Source organism: Lampetra fluviatilis, chromosome 41 (assembly GCF_964198595.1).
Source record: "Lampetra fluviatilis chromosome 41, kcLamFluv1.1, whole genome shotgun sequence".
NCBI classification, from domain to species: Eukaryota; Metazoa; Chordata; class Hyperoartia; order Petromyzontiformes; family Petromyzontidae; genus Lampetra; species Lampetra fluviatilis.
In genome coordinates this window covers 6,481,207-6,500,060 of record NC_136315.1, presented here as the reverse complement: position 1 = coordinate 6,500,060, position 18,854 = coordinate 6,481,207, and the positions used below count along the sequence as shown (strand labels likewise).

At 49.5% G+C, this 18,854-nt stretch overlaps 1 protein-coding gene across 1 annotated transcript in view; it reads right to left on the bottom strand.

Annotated features, from left to right (window-relative positions):
- The window catches only part of UGT8 (UDP glycosyltransferase 8), a 46,795-nt gene extending 31,036 nt beyond the window's left edge, over positions 1-15,759 (bottom strand). The window contains exon 1 of the mRNA XM_078875614.1: positions 15,627-15,759. The gene's annotated coding sequence lies outside the window, so the exon portion shown is untranslated. The remainder of the gene's footprint in view (positions 1-15,626) is intronic.
- Positions 15,760-18,854: the final 3,095 nt, after the last annotated feature.

The following is an 18,854-nucleotide window of genomic DNA, read 5'->3' as shown; positions in this document are numbered from 1 at the left end:
TCTGGATGGCAAGTCCATCGGGCCGACCGTTCCACAGCAGCACCAGCGACCGTGCTCGTGTCGTGAACATCTTGCGAGGTGTTAACTACCTCGCCTGGTATGCAGGAGGTCGTAGGTTCAACCCCGACCCTGACGCCTGCTGCTGTATATTTGGAGTTTGCGTGTCTCTCTCTCTCCCCGTGGCCGCGTGGATTTTTCTCCAGGTCCTCCGGTTTTTCCCTCCACATTTAAAAACATGCGTTTAGAGTATTTTGCTGCTATAAATGTCCACGCGATAAGCCACTTTGTTGAGCGATCGTGTGGCCAGTTCGCTTCTGAAAAAGAGCTATATAGCTCAGTGGACCTTACCGGGTAAAATCTTTTTTTTTATAGTTTAGTTTAATTGCCAGAATAACCATAACGGCTAATATGCATTTCGATTTAACATTGACGTGATGATGAGCAACGAATGGGTCAAGTGACCAGGGTTTCTAGCAAATGCACCACCTGCACCCCTCACCTGTGACAGCTGGCTGTGTTTTAGCCACCGAGCACTCGGCCGGTGATGATGAGTGTCGCTACCCTACTTCCCTTTGTTCTTGGTAGCTTAAGCCGCCTCTAGCTGGCCAGGTGTTCAGATCTCCTTGCAAATATTTGTATATCTATTTACACACACACACACTCACACAAACAAACTCTGAAGAATGCCTCTGTATAATATACAAAACATTTGGCATTTTGGCAAAGGGCATAACTGTTGCTTCTAGATATTACCGATTTCCCCCTAAAGGTAAAGGAGCAGCCCTGCAACTGCTGACAGAAGGACCTCCACCAGAGAGATTTCTTGAGCCATTCTTGAGCACGTTTTGACCCACTCTTCCATGCTCGCCACTCGTCTTGGACGAGGTGGGAGTTGCCTTCACTTTACTCTGCCGCGCGTCACCTGCCAATCAGCCAACTCCATTTATACTAGACGGCTGAGTCGACCTAGGGGAGGACCAGGACAGGTTCAGATAATTCAAACTCATAATCTAATCATGGTGGCCATGAGCGCGAATCGAAAATCGGGTTGCCGGGTTCGTAGCGCGGGACGCTAACCGCCGCACCACCACTCCCCACGCTCACGTAAGCAAACAAAGAAGAAAGATCCCCCATATAGCCTTAACATACCGTTGGGGCAAGTGCTGTTAGCGAGCACCTATGAAGGCTGGGACGGCATACGAGGGCTGGGTGGTCAGCACCACGCCCAGACGCCTTTATCTCCCTAGTGGCAATGTTTACGCACCGCGCCAGGTACTCATTTCAGGCGGAGTCGACCTAGGGGAGGCTTGGGGACCGGTTCAGATAATCGTTACTGGTGTTGGTGGCCGTGAGCGGGAAACTAACTCGGGTGGCGAGGTTCGTAGTACGGCGCGCTAACCTCTACGCTACCGCTACACGCCGTTGTTTTAACTGCCGCGCTGGAAAGTGGATTGAACCGGTGACCTCTTGAAGTCCAGCGGTGCTGTTAACCATCACGCCACTGCTGTTAACCATCACGTCACTGCTGTTAACCATCACGTCACTGCTGTTAACCATCACACCACTGCTGTTAACCATCACGTCACTGCTGTTAACCATCACACCACTGCTGTTAACCATCACGTCACTGCTGTTAACCATCACGTCACTGCTGTTAACCATCACACCACTGCTGTTAACCATCACGCCACTGCTGTTAACCATCACACCACTGCTGTTAACCATCACGTCACTGCTGCTAACCATCACGCCACTGCTGTTAACCATCACGTCACTGCTGTTAACCATCACACCACTGCTGTTAACCATCACGTCACTGCTGTTAACCATCACACCACTGCTGTTAACCATCACGTCACTGCTGCTAACCATCACGCCACTGCTGTTAACCATCACGTCACTGCTGTTAACCATCACGTCACTGCTGTTAACCATCACACCACTGCTGTTAACCATCACGTCACTGCTGCTAACCATCACGTCACTGCTGTTAACCATCACGTCACTGCTGTTAACCATCACGCCACTGCCGTTAACCATCACGCCACTGCTGTTAACCATCACACCACTGCTGTTAACCATCACACCACTGCTGTTAACCATCACGCCACTGCCGTTAACCATCACGCCACTGCTGTTAACCATCACGCCACTGCTGTTAACCATCACGCCACTGCTGTTAACCATCACGCCACTGCTGTTAACCATCACACCACTGCTGTTAACCATCACGCCACTGCTGTTAACCATCACACCACTGCTGTTAACCATCACACCACTGCTGTTAACCATCACGCCACTGCTGTTAACCATCACACCACTGCTGTTAACCATCACGCCACTGCCGTTAACCATCACACCACTGCTGTTAACCATCACACCACTGCTGTTAACCATCACGCCACTGCTGTTAACCATCACACCACTGCCGTTAACCATCACACCACTGCCGTTAACCATCACGCCACTGCCGTTAACCATCACACCACTGCCGTTAACCATCACGCCACTGCTGTTAAGTGTTAACCATCACACCACTGCCGTTAACCATCACACCACTGCCGTTAACCATCACGCCACTGCTGTTAAGTGTTAACCATCACGCCACTGCCGTTAACCATCACACCACTGCCGTTAACCATCACACCACTGCTGTTAAGTGTTAACCATCACACCACTGCCGTTAACCATCACACCACTGCTGTTAACCATCACACCACTGCTGTTAACCATCACACCACTGCCGTTAACCATCACACCACTGCCGTTAACCATCACGCCACTGCTGTTAAGTGTTAACCATCACACCACTGCCGTTAACCATCACGCCACTGCTGTTAACCATCACACCACTGCTGTTAACCATCACGCCACTGCCGTTAACCATCACGCCACTGCTGTTAAGTGTTAACCATCACACCACTGCCGTTAACCATCACGCCACTGCCGTTAACCATCACACCACTGCCGTTAACCATCACGCCACTGCCGTTAACCATCACACCACTGCCGTTAACCATCACGCCACTGCCGTTAACCATCACACCACTGCCGTTAACCATCACACCACTGCTGTTAAGTGTTAACCATCACGCCACTGCCGTTAACCATCACACCACTGCCGTTAACCATCACGCCACTGCTGTTAAGTGTTAACCATCACGCCACTGCCGTTAACCATCACACCACTGCCGTTAACCATCACGCCACTGCTGTTAACCATCACGCCACTGCTGTTAAGTGTTAACCATCACACCACTGCCGTTAACCATCACACCACTGCCGTTAACCATCACGCCACTGCTGTTAACCATCACATCACTGCTGTTAAGTGTTAACCATCACACCACTGCTGTTAACCATCACGCCACTGCTGTTAACCATCACGCCACTGCTGTTAACCATCACGCCACTGCTGTTAACCATCACGCCACTGCTGTTAAGTGTTAACCATCACACCACTGCTGTTAACCATCACACCACTGCTGTTAACCATCACGCCACTGCTGTTAACCATCACGCCACTGCCGTTAACCATCACGCCACTGCTGTTAAGTGTTAACCATCACACCACTGCTGTTAACCATCACACCACTGCTGTTAACCATCACGCCACTGCTGTTAACCATCACATCACTGCTGTTAAGTGTTAACCATCACACCACTGCTGTTAACCATCACACCACTGCTGTTAACCATCACGCCACTGCTGTTAACCATCACGCCACTGCTGTTAACCATCACACCACTGCCGTTAACCATCACGCCACTGCTGTTAACCATCACACCACTGCCGTTAACCATCACGCCACTGCCGTTAACCATCACACCACTGCCGTTAACCATCACACCACTGCTGTTAACCATCACACCACTGCCGTTAACCATCACACCACTGCCGTTAACCATCACACCACTGCCGTTAACCATCACACCACTGCTGTTAACCATCACACCACTGCCGTTAACCATCACACCACTGCTGTTAACCATCACGCCACTGCTGTTAACCATCACGCCACTGCTGTTAACCATCACACCACTGCCGTTAACCATCACGCCACTGCCGTTAACCATCACACCACTGCCGTTAACCATCACACCACTGCTGTTAACCATCACACCACTGCCGTTAACCATCACACCACTGCTGTTAACCATCACACCACTGCCGTTAACCATCACGCCACTGCTGTTAACCATCACGTCACTGCTGTTAACCATCACGTCACTGCCGTTAACCATCACGCCACTGCTGTTAACCATCACACCACTGCCGTTAACCATCACACCACTGCTGTTAACCATCACGCCACTGCTGTTAACCATCACACCACTGCTGTTAACCATCACGCCACTGCTGTTAACCATCACACCACTGCTGTTAACCATCACGTCACTGCTGTTAACCATCACACCACTGCCGTTAACCATCACGCCACTGCTGTTAACCATCACACCACTGCCGTTAACCATCACACCACTGCTGTTAACCATCACGCCACTGCTGTTAACCATCACACCACTGCTGTTAACCATCACGCCACTGCTGTTAACCATCACACCACTGCCGTTAACCATCACGCCACTGCTGTTAACCATCACACCACTGCCGTTAACCATCACGCCACTGCTGTTAACCATCACACCACTGCCGTTAACCATCACGCCACTGCTGTTAACCATCACACCACTGCCGTTAACCATCACGCCACTGCTGTTAACCATCACACCACTGCCGTTAACCATCACGCCACTGCTGTTAACCATCACACCACTGCCGTTAACCATCACACCACTGCCGTTAACCATCACGCCACTGCTGTTAACCATCACACCACTGCTGTTAACCATCACGTCACTGCCGTTAACCATCACGCCACTGCCGTTAACCATCACACCACTGCTGTTAACCATCACACCACTGCCGTTAACCATCACACCACTGCTGTTAACCATCACGCCACTGCCGTTAACCATCACACCACTGCCGTTAACCATCACACCACTGCCGTTAACCATCACGTCACTGCCGTTAACCATCACGCCACTGCTGTTAACCATCACGCCACTGCCGTTAACCATCACGCCACTGCTGTTAACCATCACACCACTGCCGTTAACCATCACACCACTGCCGTTAACCATCACACCACTGCCGTTAACCATCACGCCACTGCTGTTAACCATCACGCCACTGCTGTTAACCATCACACCACTGCCGTTAACCATCACGCCACTGCTGTTAACCATCACACCACTGCCGTTAACCATCACACCACTGCCGTTAACCATCACGCCACTGCTGTTAACCATCACACCACTGCCGTTAACCATCACGCCACTGCTGTTAACCATCACACCACTGCTGTTAACCATCACACCACTGCCGTTAACCATCACACCACTGCCGTTAACCATCACGCCACTGCCGTTAACCATCACGCCACTGCCGTTAACCATCACACCACTGCTGTTAACCATCACGCCACTGCCGTTAACCATCACGCCACTGCTGTTAACCATCACGCCACTGCCGTTAACCATCACACCACTGCCGTTAACCATCACACCACTGCCGTTAACCATCACGCCACTGCCGTTAACCATCACGCCACTGCCGTTAACCATCACACCACTGCTGTTAACCATCACGCCACTGCTGTTAACCATCACACCACTGCCGTTAACCATCACGCCACTGCTGTTAACCATCACGCCACTGCCGTTAACCATCACACCACTGCCGTTAACCATCACACCACTGCCGTTAACCATCACGCCACTGCCGTTAACCATCACGCCACTGCCGTTAACCATCACACCACTGCTGTTAACCATCACACCACTGCCGTTAACCATCACACCACTGCCGTTAACCATCACGCCACTGCCGTTAACCATCACACCACTGCCGTTAACCATCACACCACTGCCGTTAACCATCACGCCACTGCTGTTAACCATCACACCACTGCTGTTAACCATCACGCCACTGCCGTTAACCATCACACCACTGCCGTTAACCATCACGCCACTGCCGTTAACCATCACGCCACTGCTGTTAACCATCACACCACTGCTGTTAACCATCACGCCACTGCCGTTAACCATCACGCCACTGCTGTTAACCATCACACCACTGCCGTTAACCATCACACCACTGCCGTTAACCATCACGCCACTGCTGTTAACCATCACGCCACTGCCGTTAACCATCACGCCACTGCCGTTAACCATCACACCACTGCCGTTAACCATCACACCACTGCCGTTAACCATCACACCACTGCCGTTAACCATCACACCACTGCCGTTAACCATCACGCCACTGCCGTTAACCATCACGCCACTGCTGTTAACCATCACACCACTGCTGTTAACCATCACGCCACTGCCGTTAACCATCACGCCACTGCTGTTAACCATCACACCACTGCCGTTAACCATCACACCACTGCCGTTAACCATCACACCACTGCCGTTAACCATCACACCACTGCTGTTAACCATCACGCCACTGCCGTTAACCATCACGCCACTGCTGTTAACCATCACGCCACTGCCGTTAACCATCACACCACTGCCGTTAACCATCACGCCACTGCTGTTAACCATCACACCACTGCCGTTAACCATCACGCCACTGCTGTTAACCATCACACCACTGCCGTTAACCATCACACCACTGCCGTTAACCATCACACCACTGCCGTTAACCATCACGCCACTGCCGTTAACCATCACACCACTGCTGTTAACCATCACACCACTGCTGTTAACCATCACACCACTGCTGTTAACCATCACACCACTGCTGTTAACCATCACGTCACTGCTGTTAACCATCACGCCACTGCCGTTAACCATCACGCCACTGCTGTTAACCATCACGCCACTGCTGTTAACCATCACGCCACTGCCGTTAACCATCACACCACTGCTGTTAACCATCACGTCACTGCTGTTAACCATCACGCCACTGCTGTTAACCATCACGCCACTGCCGTTAACCATCACACCACTGCCGTTAACCATCACACCACTGCTGTTAACCATCACGTCACTGCTGTTAACCATCACGCCACTGCCGTTAACCATCACACCACTGCCGTTAACCATCACACCACTGCTGTTAACCATCACACCACTGCTGTTAACCATCACACCACTGCCGTTAACCATCACACCACTGCTGTTAACCATCACGCCACTGCCGTTAACCATCACACCACTGCCGTTAACCATCACGTCACTGCTGTTAACCATCACACCACTGCCGTTAACCATCACACCACTGCTGTTAACCATCACGCCACTGCCGTTAACCATCACACCACTGCCGTTAACCATCACACCACTGCTGTTAACCATCACACCACTGCTGTTAACCATCACACCACTGCCGTTAACCATCACACCACTGCTGTTAACCATCACACCACTGCCGTTAACCATCACACCACTGCTGTTAACCATCACGCCACTGCCGTTAACCATCACACCACTGCTGTTAACCATCACGCCACTGCCGTTAACCATCACACCACTGCCGTTAACCATCACACCACTGCTGTTAACCATCACGTCACTGCTGTTAACCATCACACCACTGCTGTTAACCATCACACCACTGCTGTTAACCATCACGCCACTGCCGTTAACCATCACACCACTGCTGTTAACCATCACGTCACTGCTGTTAACCATCACACCACTGCCGTTAACCATCACACCACTGCTGTTAACCATCACGCCACTGCCGTTAACCATCACACCACTGCCGTTAACCATCACACCACTGCTGTTAACCATCACACCACTGCTGTTAACCATCACACCACTGCCGTTAACCATCACACCACTGCTGTTAACCATCACGCCACTGCCGTTAACCATCACGCCACTGCCGTTAACCATCACGTCACTGCTGTTAACCATCACACCACTGCTGTTAACCATCACACCACTGCTGTTAACCATCACGCCACTGCCGTTAACCATCACGTCACTGCTGTTAACCATCACACCACTGCTGTTAACCATCACGCCACTGCCGTTAACCATCACACCACTGCTGTTAACCATCACGCCACAAGCGGCTGAAGTATCCCCTCCCCCCCCGGCTGAGAAGAAAATGTAATATGGCAATATAGAGAGGAGCCTTAATGAGCTGGAATCTATGAGATCCTAACAGTGCATCCCCATTTGCATCCCTCATTACCGAGTGGCGCAGATAGCGATGCTCGGTGGGATTATAATATATTCGTGTGTGCGCGCGTACAAACGCACCCCCTGACCATGTTGGCAATATCGACATGGGCGAGTTACGGTCGGTCATTTACAGCGAAACAACTCCGCTGCTCCTGAGGACGGTCGTCTGGCTTGACCACCTGGACGCGAGATTATCGTCGTTGCTCTGCATCTATATGATCAGACGTACAAAATCCGAAGTCATTTATCGCGTTGCGCCAAGTCATTGCCCTTCAGAGTTGGGTTTTTTTGTTGTTTACTTCACGGGAATGAGGAAGGGGGCAAAAGAGATCCTTGCGCGATGGCACAGGTTGCATTACACGCCCGACTCGTTGTGCTACAAAGCAGAGGCGTGAAACGCTCGGATAGATGCAAATGCAGATGCAGATGATGACACTTACGCCATGCACAAATGTACGTGTATGTATGTTGAACTTCTTTCGCACCGTACGTAGACAACCATGGTAATATCGGAGGTGCGAGGGAAAGACAGGAAACAGTTCGAAATAAATTAGTTTTCAATCCGGATTTCAAAGTGCAGCGGCTTCCTAACACCGCACTGGGCATGGGCTCCGACTTTACTTTCCACGTTACAATTTGGCCACCGCCATTTCGACATCACGCACAGGGCAAACTAAGCGCAGAGTCAAGGAGGTCAAGTTGGACAAACAGTCGGTGCCCGCACGTAATCATCACGTGACGGACGCTGCAGTGAAATACCAAAGGGCATGGGGCGGTTTTTCCCCCCCCCCTCCATTTTGCGAATGATCAATATTTAAAAAGGTGTGAACGTTGGATTTAGGTTGCTTTGAAAATAAGTCTGGTTTTTGGGTTAACGGTTAAAATTTGTTTGTCGCTGGGAAACACCAAGCAGAAATGACACCTGAAAAGGAGAATCGTACTTCAGTAATTGAAAGTGTGCACATTAAAAATGGCCAAACAATTGATGGAAAATTTGAACTCATAAAAAATTGCTCTTTCACCCCCCCACCACCACCCCACACAAAAATGCGATGGATTTGTGTGCAAATTTTAAACGATAGAAAAATTATGCTACAAAGAGTTTCATAATGGCCCCACTTAAGGACATTACACGCTCGGATAATTAAAGGGAGAAAATTGTGGAACATTAACCGCGCTCACGGCAAGGTCACCTACCTCTTGCAAAGGCGGCCAAATTAAATTCGCACCAAATACGCACGTCCCCACAACCTTATCTCGCGCACACACACACACAGCACTCAATCAAAAATGTGCAATCCACCCAACTCGGCTCAAAACAATATTACAGAAGTAAACTAACAACAACTCTGCACTCGTAAAATAGGGAACACGGTTTTGTTAAAAATGTATTACTTTTCAACAGTCCTCCTCTTGCTGATAACCCAACTCAATTGTCCACTAAGCCACAACTTGATTTGATTGGCTCTGTCACTGGGTAGTGGAGGGCTCTAGTTAAAAAGTCACAATACACTGTACGACGAAACGTAATATTTGCTGTGAAAGCATACGTAGAAAAATGTGTACAATTTGGATTAACCACATACGTTTTTCACGGTTGTGCCATACAGCTCTTCTTTTAGCGATGTTGTTTACGGGTGCCACGGTGGTGAGATGTTAACTACCTCGCCTGGTATACAAGAGTTCATGGGTTCGATCCCAATACCTTTACAATTGGAGTTTGCATGTTCTCCCTGTGGTCGCGTGGATTTTCTCCGGGTCCTCCGGGTTTTCCCCCCTCCACAATTAGAATCACGCTGCTATTAATTTCCACGTGAAACGCCACTTTGTTAAGCTATCATTTGTGGCCAGGTCACTTCTGAAAAAAAACTAATATAGCTCTCAGTGGGCCTTACCTGGTAAAATAAATATCGTATTAGTTTTAATAGTCTAGTCGTTATTCGGGTCGTACCAACGCATGTTGTTCGGCAACATGATGTCAGACGTTCCGCTCCACGTGGCTGGCAGATTCTTACGGAAACTGAATCGAGAAGCTCAATTACGCACTTTTGTGTACAAAATACACTAATGATTATTTGTTATTTATCTGGGATGGGCAAATATGTGAAGGAGAGTCTCCTTCATATATTTACGAAACAAGTTGATGCTTATGATGATCTCAAGGTGTTCTTCACCGCTGGTATAAACACCGCTGCCAAAAACACCCTCACGTTGTCTCCAAAGCCACTCAACGTGCGTGTGTTTATTAAACAGAAAAAAAGCTTGTCATGTCTGTTTCTGTAAACAACGAAGGTTCAACTCTGCACTATTAACTATTTACAGGTGAAGGTTAAAGTTGCAGCCCTGAATTTTTATTTTTTAGTGTAACCAGGTTTCTGTAACTAGGGCCCCATCGAAAATGAGAATTTAAAATCGCCCAGTGGGTTTCACCTTTGCCACGTCACACAACGAACACTGCACGGGATGGAAGCCGTCTCAGCTGGCAGATGCAATGACGTACAGAGGAGAGAGAGATAAAAGTGGAGAGGGGTCACTGCGAGGAGATATTGGTGAAGGCAAAGGTCATGCTGCAGTGGCCCAAAAGCCCAGAGGACGAGGCAGGCCACGACTCACATGAGAGGCGGTTGATATTCAAACTGGTCCTGGCCCTCGCCTTTGACCAGTTTGGTGAAGTATGGTTAAAGAACCCGCACATCTGACACTGTGCGGGGGGGGGGGGGGACCATTCGTTCGGCAGTGTATTAACAAAGAGGTTGTAATGTCAATTATTATCGATCACTGTACAAGCAGGGCTGAATATCTCCCCTGATATTTTCTGGAACGTTTTTCTAGGCCGCCTTTGAGTGGAATTATCCGTGCAAGGCACTACCACTCGAGTGCAAAGTACACCTGTCCATAATAAACCTATGTTATTGGACCCAAAATTCTTATGAAGAGATTCTAGATTTGAAGCTTTCGTGACTGCAAGGATTCATATTCTTAGGTTTTTTCGGTAAAGTCACGTAGGTAAAACATTAAAAGTAATGAAAGTAAAATAAAATAAATATCACGACACTTCGGAGGCAACACAAGCCTCCGTCATCAGGTGGGGCCGTCACAGCCAGATTTGCTGCATATAAAAAGAGGCTTTTATATGTATGTAAAATCAGGACGAAACACGGCAAGATGGATGTGATGTGTCATAATCATTATCTGGAACAGCTTTCCGGATTGTTCCGGCTGAATTGGAGCCCTCTGTGGCTGGCAGCCGTTCGAGGGGGCTTCCTCCCAACATCGTCCGAGTCACGGGACCTACGACGCGGAGCAGTTAAGGTTGTCAAGCGAGCAGTTGAGGCTTCCTCGGATTGCTCAACGTTAAGAGTGGTGACCACCACATGACTTGTTTTGATGCGAGAGTTAATCATTGGATGTAACAATTGACCACGTGCGCTTTGTTCGGCCCGTCACGACACGGGGTTCGCCGACTGCAGAATCGTTTCGTCGCCTCATTCAGTAATGGACTGGGCGTGCAAATCAGCCTCGTGGTGAAAATTCCACATTCCCATGGCAGGGTCAGTCTGTCCACAGGGCTGAGCCCGTTGTACATTTTTTTGCCACAGAACCCCAGGAAAATGAGTGGCCCAGTGAATCCTCCCAACGGGAATTGAGTCTCACTGCTTTCGAATTGAGGGCTGAGCCCTCAAAGCGCGGTGCGACGATTCAGCCGAATATTTACACAACAACCCGATAAGCGGTGGCACAGCAACGGCGAGTGTGCAGGGAGTACAGCTGCACCAGGACCCACGGGCCACAGGGGTGGAGGGGGGGTGCAGGCACCGCAGTATGAAGAGGGAGGAAAACTGGACAGGGGGGAAGGGGGGGGCTCCCATCAATCCCTGTACCAGTGTCCGTGCAAACCATGGTACACCACTGCCTTTGTGTATTAAAAAAATGGCAATAACTAATTGTTTTACGCATTTCGCTTGTCCTTCCCCCGCACCTCCGATTAGTACGGTTGGCTACGTATAGTGCGAAATAATGTAAACATACATACATACATAGTGCAACTTAAAATGTTTAAGTATGTAATTGAATTTAAAAATCAATGCGTGCCAACAAGAGGCAGGGGCTGAAATGGCCTCGTTAATGGATCACGTGTGCGGCACCCAACCTATTCTGTAAGAACATTTACAAAGTTAGAAAAGGCTGAAAGAGCTGCACACACGCTTGGTAGCATGAACATTGCATCGTTCCCATCTCACCTCCTCGGAACCGTAACGTGTTCACCGTGGCATCGCCTCGTTTCGGGATACACGAGGGTCAGTAGCGTAACGACCGTGGAGCACAAATGGGGTGCCTTGTGGCTAAAGTTACGAGTTGGGGACCCCTTGACAACCACCATGAGATTTGTTTTCAACAAGAGTGTAAAAAGAACAAAAATTTGTTTAAAACAGAGCACCCCTACAGCATAAAATATTCGAGACCGCGAACGTAACGATTACACAATGCAGCCGAGGTTCGGCCGTTGGAGACAAATCGCATGTTGGGACTCCACCTGACGGATTGCCGCACCCCCTGAGCTGATAATGTCGTTCCTACGCCACTGACAAGGCTCCAGCGAGGGTTCATAGTGCTGGACAACTCCTCCTCTGTGACTATTCCTCCGGCTCTCAATTTAGGTGCTATTGAAGACCACTCGAAACTTTTTGCTTCAAAAAAGGAAACCTCGCTATACAAGGGATACGTTTGCCAACATTTCAAACACGCAGTTCACACTGCCGTTTATGTGCGTGGTGGCGGAAATATGTGCAGGAGCTAAACGTCACAAGCGCTTCAGGAGAGAGATTGTGTGGTTTTCCTGTTCCTCTGTTGAAAGAGCGCAGATTTGCACGATAGCGAGTTTCGTTCTAAGTATTATATTTATTTAATGGTTGATACCTTTATTTACGCCAAGTATGTTTTGCTAATGATCAATGCCTTATATTCCGTAGCAGGATCATTTCACAAAATGTATGTTAAATCAAGATTAAAATGTATGTTACTTAAAAAAAAATCGGAAACATTTTACAGATTTCAGTTTTAAAATCATTGACCTGTTCACAATGCTGCTTGTTGAACAAATACAGTGTAAGCGACAGTGTTGGCAGTATTGCTCAAGCGAAACCACAAACACACCCGCTTGATTTTTGCATTGGGCACGCCGGTAGAGAGATGTTAACAACCTCGCCTGGTACGCAGGAGGTCACAGGTTCGATTCCGACCCCGACGCCTGCTGTATATTTGGAGATTGCATGTTCTCCCCGTGGTCGGGTCGATTTTTCTCCGGGTCCTCCGGTTTTTTCCCTCCACATTTATAATCATACATTTCCACGTGATAAGCCACTTCGTTAAGGTACCATTTGTGGCCAGGTCGCTTTTGAAAGAGAGCTAGATAGTTCAATGAGCCTTACCTGCTAAAATAAAAAGTTTAAGAGTTATCGGAGTATACGTAGTTACAAAGAATTCATATACGAAATGGATGTAGAGAAGCCAAAATTGTGAAATTAAAGGACATTTACTTGATTATGTTTACAAAAAGGGGAAAAAACGACAGATCCGTGAGCCCTTCATGGCTCAAATATAATATAACTTGTTCACAAGGCTTATTGGGAATATAATTTGTATACAATTAGAGGCTGGCCAAGGTTTATCTACGACATTTATATTATGATTCAGGTTCTGGAAATGACCCATTATACTCGATTAACATTGTGCCTGGCCTTTGTGGAGCGTGAAAAGCTATTCTCGACTCGATGGAAGTTAATGCAGTCATCCAAGCTCCCACAAATTGGGAGGTGTAACTGAAGTATATTTACAAGTAATACAATATATTTACAAAAATGAAACGGGCGGAAATAAGATCACATGATCACATAAAGGTGCCAACGTACGTGGCGGACACACTTTGGCCAAGGTTATTCGCAGGAAAACTGGAAGTTTTTTCCGAAAATATAATCGGATACACAACGGTAGAAACGTCCAATGAACATGTGACCTGCAGGGGAGGTTAGGAGAATTGAATCAAGGAAGGCTGCAAAGCTGGGCTCAGGATAACCACGAACAAAACAACTGTCACGCACAACACGTTCGCTTAACAATCGAAGACGTCAGTCCGATATGAAAATGCATTAGATCGGCATCGCCTTATACAACATCCTGTGAACCAAGTAGCAAATTAAGGCGGGCAATGCAGAAGTCACAACGAGAATTGGATGAGAGACAGTCGGCCGTTTAAATCAGGAAGAACAAGATGAAGAGCCTGCGATGGGCTTTGACATCGACGAAGGATTGAAACCGCAAAGGGGTTATCCACACAAAAAACTGATGCATTGGAAACCGACAAATGGAAAACGAAAAAGAGAAGAACCTCGGAATAGATGTGAAGGTGGGGAGGCATGGTTGCACGATGGGGCGGAAAAAGTTCGTAAGTAATAGACGGAATAAGCGTAGACAACATAAATTACGCTGACAAACAGGCTGGGCTAGTTGCCTGGCGGCAAAACGAGCCAGTCGATTTTTTTTTTACACTCGCTCAAGAACTGGGTCGCCGAGATTCACACAGTGTGTCATCATCGTCCTTTTCTCGGTGAAAATGTGCCCATCACGTATCACCAAAGGAGCACATTGCAACAACCCCCATACGTTCGTTTGAATCCCACGCGTTAAAAGCTTTTGAATGCCTTTAAGACAACATTGCAGGAAGGCACAAAGACAACGATCTCCCGTCGAGGCTACACGGATTGTTGATGGAAGCGTTGTGAAGCCCTTTACGCCACACGGTAGGGGGGGGGGGAGTGGTTAAAGACGCCACTGCGCTCGTGGCAAGATGTTAACTACCTCGCCTAGTTTACAGGAGGTCGTCGGTTCGATTCGCCACCCTGATTCCATGTAGATTTGGAGTTTGCGTGTTCTTTCTCTCCACGTGGACGCGTGGATTTTTCTCCGAGTCCTCATTTAGAATCAACATCACGCGTTCAGATTATTAGGCGACAGCTATATAGCTCCACATTACAAGCCACTTCGTTGAGTTATCTTTTGTGGCCAGATCGAGTTATAAAAAGAGCTTTATAGCCCAGTTGCACCTTACCTGGTAAAAGAAAAAAATATATATTCTGACCAGCGCTTGACGTTCTCATAGTGCATCATTGACGGTACTCGTTTAAGGCCGAGCCGACCTAGGTGGCCGCGCAGGACCGGTTCAGATACCACTCGGCACTCACGTCGTGAACCGTGGTCTGCAACAGGGTACGCGGCGCGCACCGCATGAAATACCGCGCACACAAACGCCGGGACACAAAACGGACCTCTCACCGACAACAACAACAACAAAATGCAACACGAACCCATCTTCTCACACAAGGGCGTGTGCTGCGTGTGCTGCGTGTGCTGCCTACCTGGTGAGAATTCCCTTCGAGATTCGCAACAGTCGTCCCGTTTAAGGTCCGGGACGAAGTCGATTTCAGTGGCCGTGAAGACGACTCCACGTAGAGAACAGCTCACTTCAACTTCCACCCGCCCTCGCTTATGTACGTGGCAACCCACCCACCTGGTCCTCTGGACGGCCTTCCTTCAACCACACCTTCATATCCTACCTGCCCTGCACCCCCACCTCCCTCTCCTCCCTCTCTCCTCCCTCCATATCCCGTCCTGTCACCCGACCCCCCCTCCCTCCTCCATCCATCTGTGGCAGAGCCGCTTACCCCCCCTCCCACGTCTCCCCCCCCCCCATCCCACGTCTCCCCACCCCACGTCCCCCCTCCCACGTCTCCCCCCCCCACCCCACGTCACCCCCCACCCCTCCACGTCTCCCATCCCACGTCTCCCCTCCCACGTCTCCCCCCCCCACCCCACGTCTCCCCCCACCCCACGTCTCCCCCCCCCTCCCACGTCTCTCCCCCACCCCACGTCTCCCCCCACCCCACGTCTCCCCCCCCCTCCCACGTCTCTCCCCCACCCCACGTCTCCCCTCCCACGTCTCCCCCCCCACCCCACGTCTCCCCCCCACCCCACGTCTCCCCTCCACGTCTCCCCCCCACCCCACGTCCCCCCCTCCCACGTCTCCCCCCCCCACCCCACGTCTCCCCCCACCCCACGTCTCCCCCCCCCCCCTCCCACGTCTCTCCTCCACCCCACGTCTCCCCCCACCCCACGTCTCCCCCCACCCCACGTCCCCCCCCCCCCCTCCACGTCTCCCCTCCACCCCACGTCTCCCCCCACCCCACGTCTCCCCCCACCCCACGTCTCCCCCCCACCCCACGTCCCCCCACCCACGTCTCCCCCCCCCTCCACGTCTCCCCTCCACCCCACGTCTCCCCCCACCCCACGTCTCCCCCCACCCCACGTCTCCCCCCCACCCCACGTCCCCCCACCCCAGGTCTCTCCACCCCACGTCTCTCCCTCACCTCCACCACGCCATCAATCCTTTATTGGATGGATTATTAAATCCATCTGTGCGGCGTTTCGTATGTCTACAACTGCCACTCCCTCGCTCTCGTCCCTCCCTCTCTCTTCTTTCTCCTAACCACCGCTCACCCACCTCCATCCATTCTTGAATTAATTCTTAAATCCATCTGTGCGGAGTATTGTGACATTCTCATGCGTGGTGGGGTTTCTCCGGTTCCTGCGTTTTACAACCACACCGATTAAGAATTCGTGATTTAAAAACCCATGTAAATTGTATACAAATGTATGTTTTTCATATAACCAAATCACTATATTATAATGTTCGTACGGTATGTGAGTTGAACGTAGCCAACTGCGCTCATCGGGGGGTGCGGGAACTGCATCTTTGGGGCCGTCCATAAATGACGTCACGCGATTTTGGACGATTTTTTGACCCCCCCCCCCCCCCGAGTCACACGGCGTCACAAAAAGTCAGACCCCCCTTCAAATATTACGTCACAAAGCTCTGCCGCCCCCCACCCAAAAAAAAATAAAGCATGCTTCAAATCGCTTTAAACTATTGTCATTGTAGTGCGTATTTAATGTGGCGCTGCACCTGATGTTGTAGGAGAAAAACATTTATTAAAAGTCTATTTAATTAAGTAGAACGTGTTGTCTATATTTATTTAAAGTTGCGCATTTTGATGTGACGTCACATTTCTCAAACCTCCTCCTCCCTCGTCACACATCGTCACAAATGTCTGACCCCCCCCCCCCTAGGTGCGTGACGTAATTTATGGACGGCCCCTTTCCTTCACAGTAAAACCGATGCCTCTAAAACATACGGCGCGAGTTCTCGGAGCAATCTCGTCCTCCAGCCATAGTAACGTGGAATTTCCAACACTTGTTCATGGCCGGTCGTCTGACCCCCCCCCCCCCCCAGCTTCCACTAAAGAGGCGACAGACGTTCCGGCTGAGCTCTTTTTGAGTAAACAGCGACATCAGCTGGACGGGAAAAAATTCACCCGTAAAAAACAAAGTTTTTCACTATAAATCCTTTATATGCGTGTTCAATGGGCCACAACCCAGCCCACATTGGTCTTTGAAACGGGCGGCTAGAGTCCTTTCGTCCTCTGGCTTGAGATGGCTGCCACCTATGGGTCAGATGATTGCCTGCCACCATTAAGCAATTGGTAATTAAATATAATTTTTCTTTCCTAAAAAGTGTAAAATTTTGGGGAAAAATTTTTTCACGAAAATAAATTGTCAGGCACAACGAGTCTGTGTGCAAAATGTCAGCTCGATTGGATCACGGGAAGTGGGGTTAAAAAACGACCGAAAGATTTGCACGGTCGTAAGCGCGCAAGCAAGCAAGCAAGTGAACTTAATATAAAGGATTTAAAAATATGAAGCGTTCTATTACGCATGGGCGACTTGCACGGGGATTCCTGTATCTTCTAGAAGTTGTGAGGGCGTTGGCTGCCGCTGCAGATAAGTTAACCGTCACCAATCAGGGTTGATAGTCGGTTCAAGAATCGATTTTTTAAAATACGGTATTCCGTTTTGCGACGCGAATTTTAAGGACACTTTCGCCGGCGTTGGGGCCGTCCATAAATGACGTCACGCACCTGGGGGAGGGGGGGTTAGACATTTGTGACGATGTGTGACGAGGGGGGGGGGGGGTTCCAGAAATGTGACGTCACATCAAAATGCGCAACTTTCAATAAATATAGACAACACGTTCTACTTAATCAAATAGACTTTTTAATATATGTTTTCTCCTACAACATCAGAGTGCAGCGCCACATTAAATACGCACTACAATGACAATAGTTTAAAGCGATTTGAAGCATGTTTTATTTTTTGGGGGGGGGGGCAGAGCTTTGTGACGTCATATTTGAGGGGGGGGGGTCTGACTTTTTGTGACGCCGTGTGACGAAGGGGGGGGGGGGGGTCCAAAATCGTCCAAAATCGCGTGACGTCATTTATGGACGGCCCCGTTCCACCTGCCAAGCCGAGAGACCGAATAAGACATTGATGCTCGAATCAATGGAGCCCTGCGGCCATAACGTGGCCCTAAACCATGAATGAGCCAGTGTCCAGCTCTATGCTTTACACGGTGGTACTAAAATGCTTTATTGCCCGTTACAGCGTGTGCTAATACATTCCATAAAAAATTAAATCACGTCCAATTGTTACAATGTTTTGAGAATAAAACAACGACGTCATTTTATTGGTAC